The sequence below is a fragment of the Balaenoptera physalus genome, assembly GCF_965194825.1.
Source record: "Balaenoptera physalus genome assembly, chromosome: 5".
Classification (NCBI taxonomy): Eukaryota; Metazoa; Chordata; class Mammalia; order Artiodactyla; family Balaenopteridae; genus Balaenoptera; species Balaenoptera physalus.
The window spans coordinates 91,761,450-91,779,947 of record NC_138884.1 but is presented as its reverse complement, the minus strand read 5'-3'; the positions used below and the strand labels follow the sequence as shown (position 1 = coordinate 91,779,947).

The following is an 18,498-nucleotide window of genomic DNA, read 5'->3' as shown; positions in this document are numbered from 1 at the left end:
CATGGATTAATATTAAATATTTAATTAAAATTAAATATTTAATGCACACATAGCCTTAAGATACAAGTAATCTATCTGCTTCTCATTTATAGTGGAGGACACTAGTGCTAAAAAAAGACACATTACAGAAGTGGAGTTCCATAAAACTCCCCTAGACAACCGTTGCTTAACATTATTTAAATTAGAGAAGGCATTTCATTGTAATACCAATATTACTTTCTGTTTTGATATCAACTTTTCCATAATGTAGTGCAAAATAAAATATTTATGTAAAAAGAAGACAAACAGGTTCAACTTATGTCAGCTTAGTTTTATATTATCGATGGTTTGTTGATGTCATAATTTTCTGCATTGAAGGAACAATAGATTCATCCATACTGCCACTGATATGTTTTTAATGATAAAATTGAATCAGAAATACTTTGAAATCATCTTGCTGATTAAGTTACATGCTATTCTGAGAATAGATAAGTCAGAAGACAAATGAAACTAATTTAACAGTATGAGATATTTGTTACCAAGGGGAAATATAGAAGATAAACATATATTTTTTAACCTGGAGTGCTACAATTAAGACAATATTTACATTCAAGTAAAAAAATAAATTCTCTATCATTTGTTAACTTTGCCAATAACCTAGTATTTTTCCATGAGCTATCCATGTTAAGTGATCATTTTGCTTATAAAGATTTTGAATCTCTTTTTGAGGGTATAAACCTCCCAGGCCTTCTCTGAATCTTCTGCTCTAAAACTTGCAGTCAGCCCACCCTAGCATTTTGCTTCTTATAATCTTTTATAGTGGCCTGTGTGAACATATTGTACCACCAAGGGCCTTCAAATCATCATTCAAAGATAACTGGGGACTGCTGTCAGTATTCCTTATCACGGAAAACTTGTTGGAATAGCACTTTGCTGTAGGGAAGGAGCATCCTATATAGAAATGTTTAAATTAATTCTTAATCTAATAGAGGACCATACTAATGGGCATAAATGTTCATCTGAAACACCCAGGAATTTCTCTTATCTGAATTAACACCACCCCCCCTTAACAAAATACTTTTAAAAGAACAAGTATCCCCAAAGCTATTATGAATTTATTGTGAATATATTTTCTCACTATTTCTATAATCTGAGTGTTTTCCTTAAAGCCCCCAATAAATGAAGAACCTGATAGATGTAATACCTTCAGAAAGCCTCTTTTTATTGTATAAGTATGAATTATTTGTGGAAATCATGCATGGAAAACAATAAATGATCAACGACCATCTTGGCAGTAAAGGTCAGAAATGCAACTCAACCTGACTTAAGAAAAAATTTCTATCATTTCAAATAGTAAAATTATGGGAAAGGCAGGGGAAAAACTAGGCCTCAGCACAAAAATAGCAGCAGTATTTAGATATCTTAATAACATGTTCCCTTCCAGCTTTTTCTACACAATTGGAAATAAGGCCACTTATAGTAACTAGGCATATATCTGCCATCAAAGAGTAGCATGTTAAGAATCCTAGTGGAGGGTGCCTATTGGCCTAGTGTGGATCAGAGGCCCATCCTGGAAGTAATCAACGGTCTGGCTAGTCAATGGATTGGGGTATGTATTTAACTCATCTTCAGTAAATCCTAGCCATTAAATCACTGAATCCAGACAGCCTGAGCAAGGAAGATGACAAATTCCAATTAGATCATAGTAGCAGATGAGAGCTATGCACATTTTATAGAAGAAACAGATTGCAGGTGAGGAGGAACAATATAGATATGCCCTTTATTGCCTAGCATTGAAATTAGGTACTTATAGGCAACGTCTTTTCCATTAGACTGTGAATTCTGGTTCATGGCTTAATAATGATATCTTTGAAACATCAACATCTCCTAGAGGACCTGGCACATCTGTGTGCTCAGTAAATAGAACTATGTTTAGTAGAGTATTAAGATTATATAAGCTGTTTGTTTCTGTAGTGATGGCTTGAATTCTATTGCATATTGGGCACAGTAGTTATACTGTGTTATTTATTCCTTTGCTCTGGATAATGCAAATTATTTGATTTATGTTACATTTCAGTATTTCCTTTGTTATCAATTATCCTAATGCAACTTAGCCTTCCTTATTTTTCAGGATATTTACACCTCAGTTTAATTTAGTGAAAGTCCAATCCTTTTCTTGTCTCGAGGATTTCTTTTTTCTAAGTTTTTTAATAATATTAAAATAACAACAATCATCCTTCATACTATCTCCTTTTCTCAGCCTGTAACTATTCAATAGACTTTGTAAGCAGGAATACCTTCCAAAAGAGGTTTTGGCTCCAAAAATATTTTCAGGCACATTAAAAAGTGATTCTTAGCAGTGGGGAAACATTACCAACACATATGTGTTGTTAACATTTACTAATAAATAAATGTTTGCTAGAGCAGGTTACATTATGAACTGATTAAAAACTTTCACCAAGGAGTAGTTAGATTTTTGCCTTGTTAGTTTCTTTTTCTAATCCCTGAAGAAAGGATTCACATTATGTTTCTAAATAGCTTTGTAATGACAGCATTCTTCTCTTCTAAGTCCTGAATAGCTTTAAAGGCTACAGATATTATTTTGCATTTACATCCTTGTCCTTTAATTGCTTTTATCAAGTGATACATAGAACAAGTCTGAATTATATTTTGCAGACCTTTTATGTTTTCTCTTTGCTCTTGCCTTTATTTTATATCACTGACTTTTTTTTTTAATTGGGGTATAGTTACTTTGCAATGTTGTGTTAGTTTCTGTTGTACAACGAAGTGATTCAGCTATATGTATACATATATCCCCTCCCTCTTGGACCTCCCTCCCACGCCCCCATCCCACCCATCTAGGTCACCACAGAGCACCAAGCTGAGCTCCCTGCGCTATGCAGCAGGTTCCCATCAGCTATCCATTTTACACGTGGCAGTGCACATACATCAATCCCAATCTCCAAATTCATCCCCCTCCCCATGTTCACATGTCTGCTGTCTACGTCTGTGTCTCTATTCCTGCCCTGCAAATATGTTCATCTGTAACATTTTTCTAGATTCCATGTATATGCATTAATATATGATATTTGTTTTTCTCTTTCTGACTTACTTCACTCTGTATGACAGTCTCTAGGTCCATCCACATCTCTACAAATGACCCAATTTTGTTCCTTTTTATGGCTGACTAATATTCCATTGTATATATGTGCCACATCTTCTTTATCCATTCATCTGCCTGTGGAGACTTAGGTTGCTTCCATGTCCTGGCTATTGTAAATAGTGCTGCAATGAACATTGTGGTACATGACTCTTTTTGAATTATGGTTTTCTCAGGGTATATGCCCAGTAGTGGGATTGCTGGGTCATATGGTAGTTCTATTTTTGGTTTTTTAAGGAATCTCCATACTGTTCTCCATAATGGCTGTATCAACTTACATTCCCACCAACAGTGCAAGAGTGTTCCCTTTTCTCCACACCCTCTCCAGCATTTATTATTTGTAGATTTTTTGATGATGGCCATTCTGGTGTGAGGTGATATCTCATTGTAGTTTTGATCTGCATTTCTCGAATAATTAGTGATGTTGAGCATTTCTTCATGTGTTTGTTGGCCATCTGTATGCCTTCTTTGGAGAAATGTCTATATAGGTCTTCTGCCCATATTTTCATTGTGTTGTTTTTTTTTTCGATATTGAGCTGCGTGAGTTGTTTGTATATTTTGGAGATTAATCCTTTGTCTGTTGCTTCGTTTGCAAATATGTTCTCCCTTTCGTCTCATTTATGGTTTTCTTTGCTCTGCAAAAGCTTTTAAGTTTAATTAGGTCCCATTTACTTTTGTTTTTATTTTCATTACTCTAGGAGGTGGGTCAAAAAAGATCTTGCTGTGATTTATGTCAAAGAGTGTTCTTCCTGTTTTCCTCTAAGAGTTTTATAGTGTCCGGTCTTACATTTATGTCTTTAATCCATTTTGAGTTTATTTTTGTGTATGGTGTTAGGGAGTGTTTTAATTTCATTCTTTTACATGTAGCTGTCCTGTTTTCCCAGCACCACTTATTGAAGAGACTGTCTTTTCTCCATTGTATACTCTTGCCTCCTTTGTCATAGATTAGGTGACCGTAGGTGTATGGGTTAATCTCTGGGCTTTCTGTCTTGTTCCATTGATCTGTATTTCTGGTTTTGCACCAGTACAATACTGTCTTGATTACTGTAGCTTTGTAGTATAGTCTGAAGTCCAGGAGCCTGATTCCTCCAGCTCCGTTTTTCTTTCTTAAGACTGCTTTGGCTATTTGCGGTCTTTTGTGTTTCCATACAAATTGTAAATTTTTTTGTTCTAATTCTGTGAAAAATGCCATTGGTAATTTGATAGGGATTGCATTGAATCTGTAGTTTGCTTTGGGTAGTATAGTCATTTTGGCAATATTGATTCTTCCAATCCAAGAACATGGTATATCTCTCCATCTGTTTGTGTCATCTTTGGTTTCTTTCATCAGTGTCTTATAGTTTTCTGAATACAGTTCTTTTACCTCCTTAGGTAGGTTTATTACTAAGTATTTTATTAATTGACTTTTCATATATAATTCATTAGTAAAATTATTCATCAAGAAATGTCATCAGATATTTTCATTAGATATTATGTTAGACTGTGGGTAACTTGCCTGTAGATATTTATTAGCCTTCACCTCACTTTACAGATGTGGAAAAAAAGGAAACCAATGTATGAATTACCTTATTCAAGGTCACGCAGTGAGTAAAACATCAAAGCAGAACCTAGAATTTGTCAATTTCACTAAATATAGCATGATATAAAACTATCATAATTATAAGGACCCATTTCATTAGAAGACACTGCTCTAGGCTCTAAGGAAGTAGAGATGAATACTATCTCAGACATACAGGTCAATTTGCCTGAAAAACAGATAGAATCTAGGATATGGAAAGATCACCAGGAAGTCCTTACACACATCCTGTGTTATTGATGTAAATTCTGTGAATTTCCTTTCACTCTAACAATTTTTCTCTTAAACATTAAAAAAAAATGTTCTATTTTCGGTATGCTGATTTATACTGAGGAAAAGAAAAAACTTTACAATACTTGTGCCAACTTAAAAAATGCACAACGTGAGAGTTGTGAGTTAAGTTTTATTTGAGGCAAAATGAGGATTATAGCCCGGGAGACAGCATTTCAGATAGCTCTGAGAAACTGCTCCAAAGAGGTAGGGGGGGAGGTCAGTATATATGTGATTTTGGTGAAGGGGGAGTACGTACAATCAAGCACATATTTTTTCCAGAAAGTTTCTGCTAGTTTCATGATGGTTACTGCTAGTCATGAGGTGCTTACATCACCATGAAGGATGTTAGTGCTTTTCTAGATATGAGGAGATACAAGAATTGGACTCATAAAATCATCTCCTGAAAATATCTAACTCTCTGAAGACCTGTTCTGCCAGTTTTTTCCAGAGCACAGAATACCTCTCTTCTGCTCTCCAGCCTGAACTCCTTTCAGGGGATGTTGAAAGCCGGGAATTGCAACAGCTCATGATTTAATGCTTTTAGAGGTAGATGGCAAGTGCCAATTTGTAGTTGACACCTGGAATATTTATTTGAGGTCTTCTCATTGACTGCTTTGAAATTTTAAATGAAGTGTATTTAACCAGGTCATTTTAATTTTTACATCAGTTTGAATTCATTTGTCTGTCTTAATGTACATTTTTTTCCTGCATACAAAAAATAAGAGGAAAGCCTAAGGTTAGAAGCCACAAAATAAATTATTTAATTTTTTATCCAACTTTTTATTCATTTATACATTTATTTATTTATCAATATTTTGGAAAATGCTCCTTGAGAACAATGGCAAAAAAATGCCTTTTTATTTAAGGCTGGGAGTTCTGGTGGCAGTTCTGGTCTAGTCACAGCTTGTGAAGCAAAATTTCTGGACAGGACTAGCCTTCTGCATGCTATTATAGAGAGCAAAATTATCCTTCCCCTGGCACAATTTGCAAGAGGCAGCTCTTAGAAAGTAAACTCTCTCTTCATGCTATTGAAATGAAGCACACTGATCTCATGCAAAGAACAGTGCAGCTGGTACCATGTGAGGAAGACAGTCAGATCCTTTCTGATGGAAAAATGAAGTCAGACCAAGCTTGCCTCCTTTCTTTTACAAAATGTAATTATGTAAACCACAAAGCTCCATTATAGACAATGTTTATAATTAGTACTATTTTCCCTTTAATTTTAAATAAAACATGCTAGTTGTGTCATGCCAACATATTTTCTACAGATGCTATAAACAATGAACAATCAGAAATCCATTTGAGTTGTTTTTGTAGTTATTATTTCAAATTGTGAAAACTCATAATAAAAATCATTGTAATGAACAAACACCATTATATGTTGATAAACATCATACTCTTTCAATTTCAGACAAAACCAATGAATATTAATCAGATCTTTGGCTCTAAAATGATGACATCAAATGGGATTTCCTATTAGGATTCCCTCATAGTTCAGTTCTTAAAAGGCCATTGAAATGATTTATTGTATTCATATCTCAAAAGTTTTCAGAATGACATTAACATATTTATCATACACAAAAGGAAATAAAATATTAGCTTGGTAGCGAAATGGGTTGATTTCAAGACCTTGCTTGCCCTCAAGCAAACAAGTTTATCTTATGTGATCTCATTACATGAAATTCTAAGTTTTCTTTTACTTTTGAATTTACATAAGCTATGAATTATGGGAAGTGATGATATAATTTGTTAGGAAAAGATGTAAATTATAGAGTAAGTAGTTATGTGTAGATTAACTTTTCAGATTCTACATAATAGCAAACATTGGTTTGATTTTAGATAGCAGTGAGTCTCTGTTATCTAGACTTGGCTTTATTATTTATTGTGTAATCATGAACTAGCAATTCACTATTTTTACTCCTTGGTTTTCTCATGGATGAAATGATAGGCAGTCAACAGTCTGAACAATAGCTTCGTGCTACACAATTCCATCATCTGTGCATTAGTATAGACATAAGTAACCCGACAAAGTTTGGCCATGGCTGTGTCTACATTAGAATCTCAACTCCTCAACACCAAACTTATCTAATTAATGTTATTTGTTGTGCATAATAACAGGATTTACATAAAGAGTTATGAGAGATGACTGTATAATTATAATAGAGATGTGGTTGCAATGTTAGACAAGTTTGAGGATTTAAAAAATGACTAATATAAACTCTTTAACTCATCTAAATCCTTCTTTATATAAACTACTATAATTATTCAAATATTGGTTTTTTTGGTTGTATTCAGCCAGTCAAAACACTACCAAGTCAAAAGGGTCCTATTTAAAAGTTGACCAGAATTTTACATGTACTCAATGTCTAAGAATGTATCTATGTGTATAGATACAGTCAGTTTTATATAATCCATGGATTGCCAGTCTATAAGTCAACCCCTTATATTCTCTTTTTTCTTTCAGTCCTTGTCTGCCTTTTGGCTGTTTCACTGCTTCTTAGCACTTTTACTAGCAAGTGAGCAGTGACATATAGAAGAGGTGAAAATTAAATCAATATTGCTTCTTATGTTAGCAGAACTGCTAAGAAACGGCTTGAAAGTACTGTCCAAAATGAAGTCTTTAAACATCTGCGAATTACCACTATATCAAATTATCCATATCTCCCTTTACTGTAGAGAATCAAGAGCTAACTCATTTATGATAGAACTTCAATATGTTTACTTGGACAGAAGAAGTATAACACCATGCAGGCGGTTTTCAGCTGCCACTTCATCAAATATTATTATATGAATAATAATGTCTATATATCAAACAGTTACTATGTAGTATAGTTTCCTATGTGCTTTACATTGACCAATTTAATTCATCTTAACTTTTCCATAATATGTTTTGACATCCTGCATTTCCTCTAACTCCATGTTCTTTCTTAATCTTTTGTTTAATAAAAATGACTGTGCAACACAATGGGTTAAATCAGAGGAGGCTGCTCCCTGCTGAGGATAACTGTCTACTGTCCTGCAAGCAAATGGTGACACACCAGCTAGGAAGCTATAAGAGGTCATCCAGAGGAGAGCGACATCATGCTTTCTTCTCTTCAGTATTTCCCTTATTCTGCCCACCTCATGACTTGCTTTTATTTCACCAAAATACTCATATACAAATTTATTCTTAGAAATCCAACCAACATCTTTTGTTAGAAAAGCCTAGAAAAGGCTAACTCCTTGTTTGGAATCAGGACGAGAGCCTTATTCTGCCCTAAAGCCAGGATAGCTACATAATTTGCAAGGCCCAGAGTACAAGAAAAATGCTAAGAAAGTCAATATTTTTTTTCATGGCCTACTGCCACAGTGCACTGTGGATGGATGATCCCCAAGGATCTCAATCAGACATGACAGTCCCTGACCCAGGCTCCCAGCAGGGGCAAAGGGCGATAATAGAATACAGGACTCTCCTTGCTCCAGTGCAGTGATGCGGCCCAGTTGCAGCCCTGGGCAGGACAGCTACAGATGCAAAGCAGGTGTGGGGAGAAGGAGTCTGAGTGGGGCATAGGGTGTCAGAATGTCAGAAACTGATGGAAAAGTACCCGCCCTGGGGAGGTTAAGGACAGTAGGAAGCAGAGTTATATGAGCCAAGGCTCTAAGCACCCAGTGCAAGCTCCATTGTCCCATCAAACTTCACTTACAGAACATAAATTGGAAGATAAAATTATTAAGACTTTCAACATGATGAAAACAGAATATTAAATCCCAAGGCCATTCTGAATGTGGGGACCTATGTTAGTACACATAATAAATCTGCCTAAGACAACACTAAGATGAAGAAAGTTTAAATAATTAATCAAAGACCATATATTTGATAAGAGTCAGAGTCTATGTTTTTGGCTTTAAAACCTGTATCTTTCTACTCTGTTACCCTGATTATCAGACATAAAACTTAATGTGGTACTTATTATACCAGTATTCTCCATTATCATAAGATTTCTGTTTAATGTAAATGCTTTCTTCCAGAAGGGGCATGACTAGAAACTGTTTATTTCCATTAGTATAGAATATCAGTGATAACTCTTTTGATTTAATCAACACCTTGCATTAGGTTAGGAGAAACAAAGGAACTTCTTACAGAGACAAAGGATGCATATCTCAGAAAATAAATGGGTTTCAAAAATGGATTGAAGCTGGGCATAGGGAACCAATGAATTTTCTCTCTTACTCTATTCTTTTCTGCATGTCTGCTTTTTGAGTATTTCTATATGAGTCTTTCTATTGCTTCTTTTCTAAAGTTACAGATGGAATTTGTTCAATACACACTTCCTGAGTTTTGATATCACTGGTCCTGTCACCCAAGAGAGAATGACATACTATTTTTATTCTCGATTCTAAATCCTCAAGAAAGGGATTGATTGACATATTCTAGGTCATAATTACCCCCACACCTATGCTTTAAGATCAGCTATTCAGGAATATTAATATATTAAGGAAAGGACTTCATGGAGCTGCCCAGTAACTATATGTGTGAAGAGAACAGTTCCTAGAAATGAGAGGCTGACAGGCAAGCCACAGGTTCCACTCTGGATGAGGCAAGGCTCCATGGCATAAGATCTTATTAAATTTATTATGAAATTTTGTGGTGGCATCACTCATTCCTCAAATACAAATATATATTTGAAACATCACAATAAATTTGCTCTATTTCTCAACTTTATACAAGAATCTGGATGACGTTAACTAAGCTTCACATCAGACCCTATTTATACAAAGAGCAAAATTTCTGTCATTTTTCATTTGTGGTGCATTTGTGACCTGACAGGCCTCCCATCCCTCTTGATGATATACTTTATTGAAAGAGTAAAAATGCTGGAAGGTGAAATACAATGCAGACCATCCCATAGCTGTCAATGCCATTTTAGTTCCTGCTGGGATTTCCAGTTTGTCAGAAATTGCCAGAAGTCAAGAGAACTGTTTAAACTATGTGTATAGCCTACATACCAACTGGGGCCACCGGGTACACAAGAAACCTCTAAGAGCAGTGTCAAATGTTTCATATGAAACAATACCTACTGCCAGAATGTTACTGCTGTCTAAGGACAGCTACCTTAAAGGAATTATGCTCCTGAGGTCTATATGAAAAACACAGCCTCTGTGAACCTGAATTTCATCTGCTTATATAAAATTTCAGATTACACACTTCTCTAGTATATGTTCTCAGGCTTTGCAATAAAAGCTGGGTGCTTTGTGATGGAATTTTGAAGCATAGTACTGATCTTTTTGACAGAAATGATGTGTCTTCAAAGTTCTATATCATGCTTTTATATTTTGTAGCTTCAGTGAGTACATTCTACATCATGTCACCTTCTCCATTTATAAATTTTCCTGAAAGTCAAAACTTCCATTACTTTTGTGCAATATTTGCATGCATGGTCTTGATTTGGGAGAATACTTTGTTTCTTTATAAAAAGATTTAGAGCACCATTAGTCCTTATTTATTTACTCATAATCCTTGGTTAAGTTATCACATACCTTTGGAAACAAGACAAAGTCCATCAGGCCAGTAGAATGAACTGAGGCCACAAAAAATTATTAACATTACCAAATCATGCTGAGAAAATATCCAGAATCTCAGATCCAGTAGAAGGAATTTCCATGATACCACACTCTTATCTCCACTTTATAACAGCTAAGCAGTATTTTTTCAATGTAAAATTTTTGAAGTCTGCATTGGTTAAACAAATTTTAATAAATTTTAAAGGTAAGCCACTTGTAAAGATATAGTGATTGAAAGATAAACAATAAAATCAACCCATGACTTGTTTTTTGGATAATCTTGGGTTCAAATTCCAGTTCTTAAACTTCCTAATTCTCTGCTGTTGAATAAGTTACTGGTCTCTATATTTTTTCATCAGTCAAGTGGGGGAAGGCTGATTACATCTGCCCTGTGTAAAGATCAAATAAGAGATTATCTGAGTACTGCTGTTCAGCTTCTCCACACTCTTATGCACACAGATTGTATGCAGATACCTTCTTTTCTCACTTGTTGAAGTCCATCTTGTACCAGTTGTGAAATACTTTGAATATATATAAATGCCTATAGCCACAACCTTGGATACATCAGATACTCAACACAGTCTAAACATGGTGCCTAAACATAGCACTAATTATTTTGTTGATTAGAAAGAATCTTTGAGGTAAATCCCTCATCAAGAAAGAATGACATGCATCAAGACACAGGGTATTAATAAGTAATTCTTGCATTAATTTATATATTACTAGTGATTTGTCACAGAGTGTTATTCACTGAATATATTTATTCTGTCAGGCATCATTTCAGACACATGCCTGGGCATTGGTTGTGATGATTACCTGTGAAACATTCACAAAATTTTCATTGTGAAAATTACAAACAGTCATTGTGAGGTGAAACCACTCGAACTACTAATCTCTATATTTGTCTGAGTCCCATTATGTACTAACTTAAAACAAAATGAAGGAAAAGTATAATTGTTTTGCCTTCCATTAGTTGGAAAGATGGTAGAAAAACAGTAGTTTAAAACTACTGACTCTGAAATTGATTAGTTCTTAATCATGGATAAATAATAAATTATTTAAAACCTGTTGAGCCCTTATTACACATCAAGCCCTGTTAAGTATTGTATTATGTACTGCACATGTAATTTTTTATTTAATTTTCAAACAATCTATGACATAGATAAATTTAACTATCTCAATTCACATATAAGAAAACTGTTTTGAAAATATACCATACTTGGCCAGGATTCTATGGTTATAAGCGAGGAAATGAGATTTGAATCTAGGTGTCCGTAACATGAAAAAACACACTATTTTCTGCTTTGTGTTACTATCTCCGTGTGTTATACATATAGTATTGCTTTTTAATATTAAACTTAATTTAAAAATAGTAAGTAAATTGAGGATATATTTTATTTGTTGTTAAAAAAAGGCAAATTATTGCCTCGTATCAATTTCTCAAATTCTGAAAAATGCTTTGTAGACATTCCAGTAAAAATGTAAATTTATGCTATTTTCTCCTCTCCCTCTGAGACTACAATGAGTGCAGAAATATATAAGCTGAAAACAATAAATAAGGAGAAAACTGACACCATCAGAAGACAGGAGATATTATCAGATTTCTTTTAGTGGGAAAGTAAATGAAAAGTTTTTGGTAATGGACGTAGGAAATTTCATCTCTATTAAAATCAACTCAGCTACCTTTCTAGTTGTGAGGCCAAAATCCTTGTTATCTTCTGGTCTTCTCTTTATCTCACACCATACGTCCAATATCTCATCAAATCCTAACTTTAAATATATCCCAAATTCCAGTGTTTCTTCTCACTTCCCTCACTAGGAAGCCACCATCAAACAAGCCACTATCTTCTCTTGGTGAGGTGATTGCAGTCACCTCCAAGCTGATCTCCCAGATTCTACCACCCTTGCTCCCTGGAGTCGGCCTATTCACAACACAGCAATCTGTATAATCCTGTTAAATGTTTGGCACATCATGGCATTTCTCAGTTCAAACCCTCCAGTGACTTCTTTCTCTCAAAGTAAAAGGCAGTATACCTTGCAGTGTCCTGGGACACACTTCAGGTAGGAAATATTCAAACCTCAAGGTCAAAGAGAAAATCTGAACACCTCTCAGCAATGGAAAACAACTAACAAACAAACAAAGCAATGATGATAAATCAGGTTTGCATCTATTTCCTGTTAACAATTGATATTATAAAATATGAATATAAGCACTAAAAGAATAAGAAATTGGAAATGTTTAAAAAGGGGAAAAATTGGGAAAGAAAACGAGAATCCACATTTAAAGCATACTACTTTGGCTATTAATTAACTGTAATTTTTGGCAAAACATTTACATTCTATGGATTTTAGTTTCATTGAGTTTTGTGTTTTTTTTTTTAAAGATATTCGCCATGTATTTCTTCTTTAGGTCTTCTTTTTAAATTTATTTTTATTTTTATTTTTGGCTGTGTTGTGTCTTCATTTCTGTGCGAGGGCTTTCTCTAGTTGCGGCAAGCGGGGGCCACTCTTCATCGTGGTGCGCAGGTCTCTCACTATCACGGCCTCTCTTGTTGCAGAGCACAGGCTCCAGACGCGCAGGCTCAGTAGTTGTGGCTCACAAGCCTAGTTGCTCCACGGCATGTGGGATCTTCCCAGACCAGGGCTCGAACCCGTGTCCCCTGCATTGGCAGGCAGATTCTCAACCACTGCGCCACCAGGGAAGCCTTTTCATTGAGTTTTGATGGTTCTATCCTTTCTATGATTCTGTTTTTGTTTTTGTTTTTTTTCCTATATGACTGCTTTGTTCATTATGTAGAAAATTATTTCTGGTTTGATAGTTCTTACATTATCCATTGAAAATAAGTCATAAAATTAAAATATTATTACAGAATTAAAGTCCCAAATTTCCAGATTTTCTTCAGAGAAGCATTATATGTACTGGTTACCATTGTTACTTCTTAACTTTCTTATCAACTCTGAGTTTTTTCTTCTCATTTTGGCCTAATCCTTGGAGTATCTATTCATCTCTTCTTCCCCCAGAATATAATCCAGCTGCTAATAAATGCTTTCTGGACATTTCTGATCTAAATAGTCCATCAGTATTTTCTGCCTTAATGTGTTTAAAACTAGACTTACTCTCTTTCTACCCCAAGCTAGGGTCTTCTCCTGTTGTTGCACCTTCTTTCAAAAACATCACTATTTTCTGAGTATTCAAAACCTCTATGGTTACTTTTTTGACTTTTTGTTTTCCTTCTTTCCCAGCAGAGTTATTTCTTTATCTGGTGTGTACTTACTGTGGGCTTAGCATTCCACTGGTGTAAAAGATATGGAAACTAGATATGCTCACTAGAAATTCTCTAGTTTTTGTAGATCAATATGCAAATAATTACAATACAACAAATTGAGTATTGAATAAACAATAAATCAATTTGCAATAAAGCAGTATGTGATTATAAAAGAAGTAAGGATTGTCTTTGTCCCTATGAGAATATCATATATATTATCTCATTTAATCTCCCAGGTCACCATCAAAGTAGACTTTTTGCAATATAGTTCTTAGGTCAAGTAGATCTGCCATTAAAACTTTAGGGATTCACTTTGCCAAGAAAATCAAATAAAATTATGTACTGAATATTCAAGACACCTATGGTCTGGATCTTTTTTCCAAGCCTCATTTCACACTATTTCCCCAGTAAAAATCATACATGTGATTTATTAAAATATTTGCCTTTCTCTAATCCTCATACTTTTTTTATCCATGCATTTTCTCACTGTGTTTTATTAACTATCAGTAGCTTTATCTTTCAAGGAGCTACTAAAACCAACCAATTCCTGAAGTGTTCCCTGCTTATAATAATAAGAAATCATCTGTTCCTTTTCTTAACTTGTATAATGGTGTATATGCATCATTCCTAATGTGCTTATCACATCACTCTTTGGCATATTTTATTACATATCCCTTCTGCCCTACAAAATAATATGCCTCTTGTGAGTAGGTGTCATTCCCTACTTCTTCTTAAATACATATTTGTACTTAGAGACTTATGATCAAAATCCCGTTTATAAGCTTAAGACACAACACTAATCGTGATTTCATTATTCTTCCTCACATTGTGGATAAAAAGTGGAAAAACAAACTGTGATTTTTAAGTATTGCTCTCAATTAAATGAAATCACAAGCTGGGTGCAGCCTTCTGAAAGAAAAGATAAATTTCACCTTATTGCAACAACTGAAACATATAATGCTTATAAAGGGAAATGTTTTAACAAATATTGTATTCCTCTGCTGTTTCTTTCACTTATTGAAAAGAGAGAAACCTGCTCCTTGACTCTGTTTTACTCAATGAGACAGTGGGATTACAGTCGGGCCTCACCATGGCCAATCATTTCTGCCATGAAAAGTGGGCAATACGCTTTCCCCCAGATCAATGCCCAATATGTAGACAAAACCTTCAGGTTCATTCCTGCCAGATAGTTCTGCTGTGGAAAGAACTGAATATGTTTCCCAAGGGGAGGTTGGAGCCACATAAGTAAGGGGTAAACCTGAATGTAATTTAAATATTATTTGAGGTAGCTTAAAAGGGGGCAGTAGAATAATACCTTGATACTACTAAGTCTTTCATTGTCATTTTTTTCTAATTTAATAGAATCAAAATTAAGCCTGTATCAGTGATGGAACTCACATCTGATTTTTTTCAATTACCCAATCCAAGCACCAGCATAGCACTTTATATGTCAAGGACACATAGTAATTGCTGATGACAATTAATTTGATAGTTAAAAATAAAATTTTAATTGGTTTTTATTTCCATATTCATTTCTTCTGCTTATCATATTTAGATTGATAAAAATTATTGTGTTTATACAAAAGACCATGCTGATTTCTATCATTCTTCTTTAATTCATTGTAATGATTTTTTAAATCAACAACAACAGAATATTTTAGTCACAGAATTTTTAAAAAGATGTGGGACATGTATGCACTGAAGTTAAGAGCTCTTAAGAAAGAAAAAGGAAATCTAGAATTGATTTTGTTGTTTTGTTCAAAGTCTAACAGAGTATATGACCCTGACGCATACGCGCCCTTTCTCTCTTTGTCCCTCTCTTTGTAATATATATGTCTATGTGTGTCTGTAGGTGTATATGTGTGTGTGTATTAGATGGAAACATAGAGAGTGACCCTGAGAAAAGCAAGAAAAAAAGACACAGGAACCCAGAAGAAATAGCACAAAATATACGTTAGAAATGAAAAGAAGTTTTGGTGGACCCTGAAGAAAAGTCTAAGTTACATAAAAGCTGCTTTGGTCACACCTTGAATGCATACTTGGGTTGTAGTCTTCAGAGGCTCTCATCACTTGTTTGGTCTGCTTTTGAAATGCTAATAATATCTTTAGAGTCCTCAGTCCATTTGGAACCTGAAGGACATTAAAGCATTCATTTTCAAACTTCACAGTTGGTTTTTAGATAAAAGTTTATTCTCTATGGAATCAAGGAGTTTTTGTACAAGTTGGCAATGGGACAGATATTTTTTAATCTTCTTTGGCCACGTATATGTTAGTCGATTTGCCACCTGTGCCAGTCCCTTTGAAATGAAAATTTGCCTGATTGTCTCATTTTATTAAAGATTAGGGCAGTCTCATTCCTTTTTTTTGTTTTTTTTTTTGAATTTTTGAATTTTATTTAATTTATTTATATAGCAGGTTCTTATTAGTTATCTATTTTATACATATTAGTGTATATATGTCAATCCCAATCTCGGTCTCATTCTATAATTCTTGAAAGCTACATTGAAACTAGTATTAATTTCATTATTATGAGCTATTTTTCCAAATCAAGTACAAATATTTTCATCTCTTGTCGATAATGGACAACATGATCTAAGGATAACTATGTAAATTAAAACCCTGCAAGATTAAGTCTGTTTTACTATAAAATAGACCATAACCATTGCTTGTAGTTCTTTTTTTTTTTTTTTTTTTTAACATCTTTATTGAAGTATAATTGCCTTACAATGGTGTGTTAGCTTCTGCTTTATAACAAAGTGAATCAGTTATACATATACAATATGTTCCCATTTCTCTTCCCTCTTGCATCTCCCTCCCTCTCACCCTCCCCATCCCATCCCTCTAGGTGGTCACAAAGCACCGAGCTGATCTCCCTGTGCTATGCGGCTGCTTCCCACTAGTTATCTATTTTACATTTGGTAGTGTATATATGTCCATGACACTCTCTTACCCTGTCACATCTCACCCCACCCCCTCCCCATATCCTCAAGTCCATTCTCTAGGAGGTCTGTGTCTTTATTCCCGTCTTGCCACTAGATTCTTCATGGCCTTTTTTTTTTTTTTTTTTCCCTTAGATTCCGTATATATGTGTTAGCATACTGTATTTGTTTTTCTCTTTCTGACTTACTTCACTCTGTATGACAGACTCTAACTCCACCCACCTCATTACAAATACCTCCATTTCATTTCTTTTTATGGCTGAGTAATATTCCATTGTATATATGTGCCACATCTTCTTTATCCATTTATCTGTCGATGGACATTTAGGTTGCTTCCATGTCCTGGCTATTGTAAATAGAGCTGCAATGAACATTTTGGTACATGACTCTTTTTGACCTATGGTTTTCTCAGGGTATATGCCCAGTAGTGGGATTGCTGGGTCGTATGGTAGTTCTATTTGTAGTTTTTTAAGGAACCTCCATACTGTTCTCCATAGTGGCTGTATCAATTTACATTCCCACCAACAGTGCAAGAGTGTTCCCTTTCCTCCACACCCTCTCCAGCATTTATTGTTTCAAGATTTTTTGATGATGGCCATTCTGACCGGTGTGAGATGATACCTCATTGTAGTTTTGATTTGCATTTCTCTAATGATTAATGATGTTGAGCATTCTTTCATGTGTCTGTAGGCCATCTATATGTCTTCTTTGGAGAAATGTCTATTTACGTCTTCGGCCCATTTTTGGATTGGGTTGTTCGTTTTTTTGTTATTGAGCTGCATGAGCTGCTTGTAAATCTTGGAGATTAATCCTTTGTCAGTTGCTTCATTTGCAAATATTTTCTCCCATTCTGATGGTTGTCTTTTGGTCTTGTTTATGGTTTCCTTTGCTGTGCAAAAGCTTTTAAGTTTCATTAGGTCCCATTTGTTTATTTGTGTTCTTATTTCCATTTCTCTGGGAGCTGGGTCAAAAAGAATCTTGCTGTGATGTATGTCATAGAGTGTTCTGCCTATGTTTTCCTCTAAGAGTTTGATAGTGTCTGCCCTTACACTTAGGTCTTTAATCCATTTTGAGTTTATTTTTGTGCATGGTGTCAGGGAGTGTTCTAATTTCATACTTTTACATGTACCTGTCCAATTTTCCCAGCACCACTTATTGAAGAGGCTGTCTTTTCTCCACTGTATATGCTTGCCTCCTTTATCAAAAATAAGGTGCCCATATGTGTGTGGGTTTATCTCTGGGCTTTCTATCCTGTTCCATTGATCTATATTTCTGTTTTTGTGCCAGTACCAAACTGTCTTGATTACTGAAGCTTTGTAATATAGTCTGAAGTCAGGGAGCCTGATTCCCCCAGCTCCATTTTTCGTTCTCAAGATTGCTTTGGCTATTCGGGGTCTTTTGTGTTTCCATACAAATTGTGAAATTTTTTGTTCTAGTTCTGTGAAAAATGCCAGTGGTAGTTTGATAGGGATTGCATTGAATCTGTAGATTGCTTTGGGTAGTAGAGTCATTTTCACAATGTTGATTCTTCCAATCCAGGAACATGGTATATCTCTCCATCTATTTGTATCATCTTTAATTTCTTTCATCAGTGTCTTATAATTTTCTGCATACAGGTCTTTTGTCTCCTTAGGTAGGTTTATTCCTAGATATTTTATTCTTTTTGTTGCAATGGTAAATGGGAGTGTTTTCTTAATTTCACGTTCAGATTTTTCGTCATTAGTGTATAGAAATGCAAGAGATTTCTGTGCATTCATTTTGTAT

The 18,498-nt window shown here is 34.8% G+C and overlaps 1 long non-coding RNA gene across 1 annotated transcript in view; it reads right to left on the bottom strand.

Annotated features, from left to right (window-relative positions):
• LOC309662153 overlaps positions 1 to 17,419 on the bottom strand; it is a 303,043-nt gene extending 285,624 nt beyond the window's left edge. The window contains exon 1 of the long non-coding RNA XR_014264543.1: positions 16,456 to 17,419. This is a non-coding gene — a long non-coding RNA (uncharacterized lncRNA). The remainder of the gene's footprint in view (positions 1 to 16,455) is intronic.
• Positions 17,420 to 18,498: the final 1,079 nt, after the last annotated feature.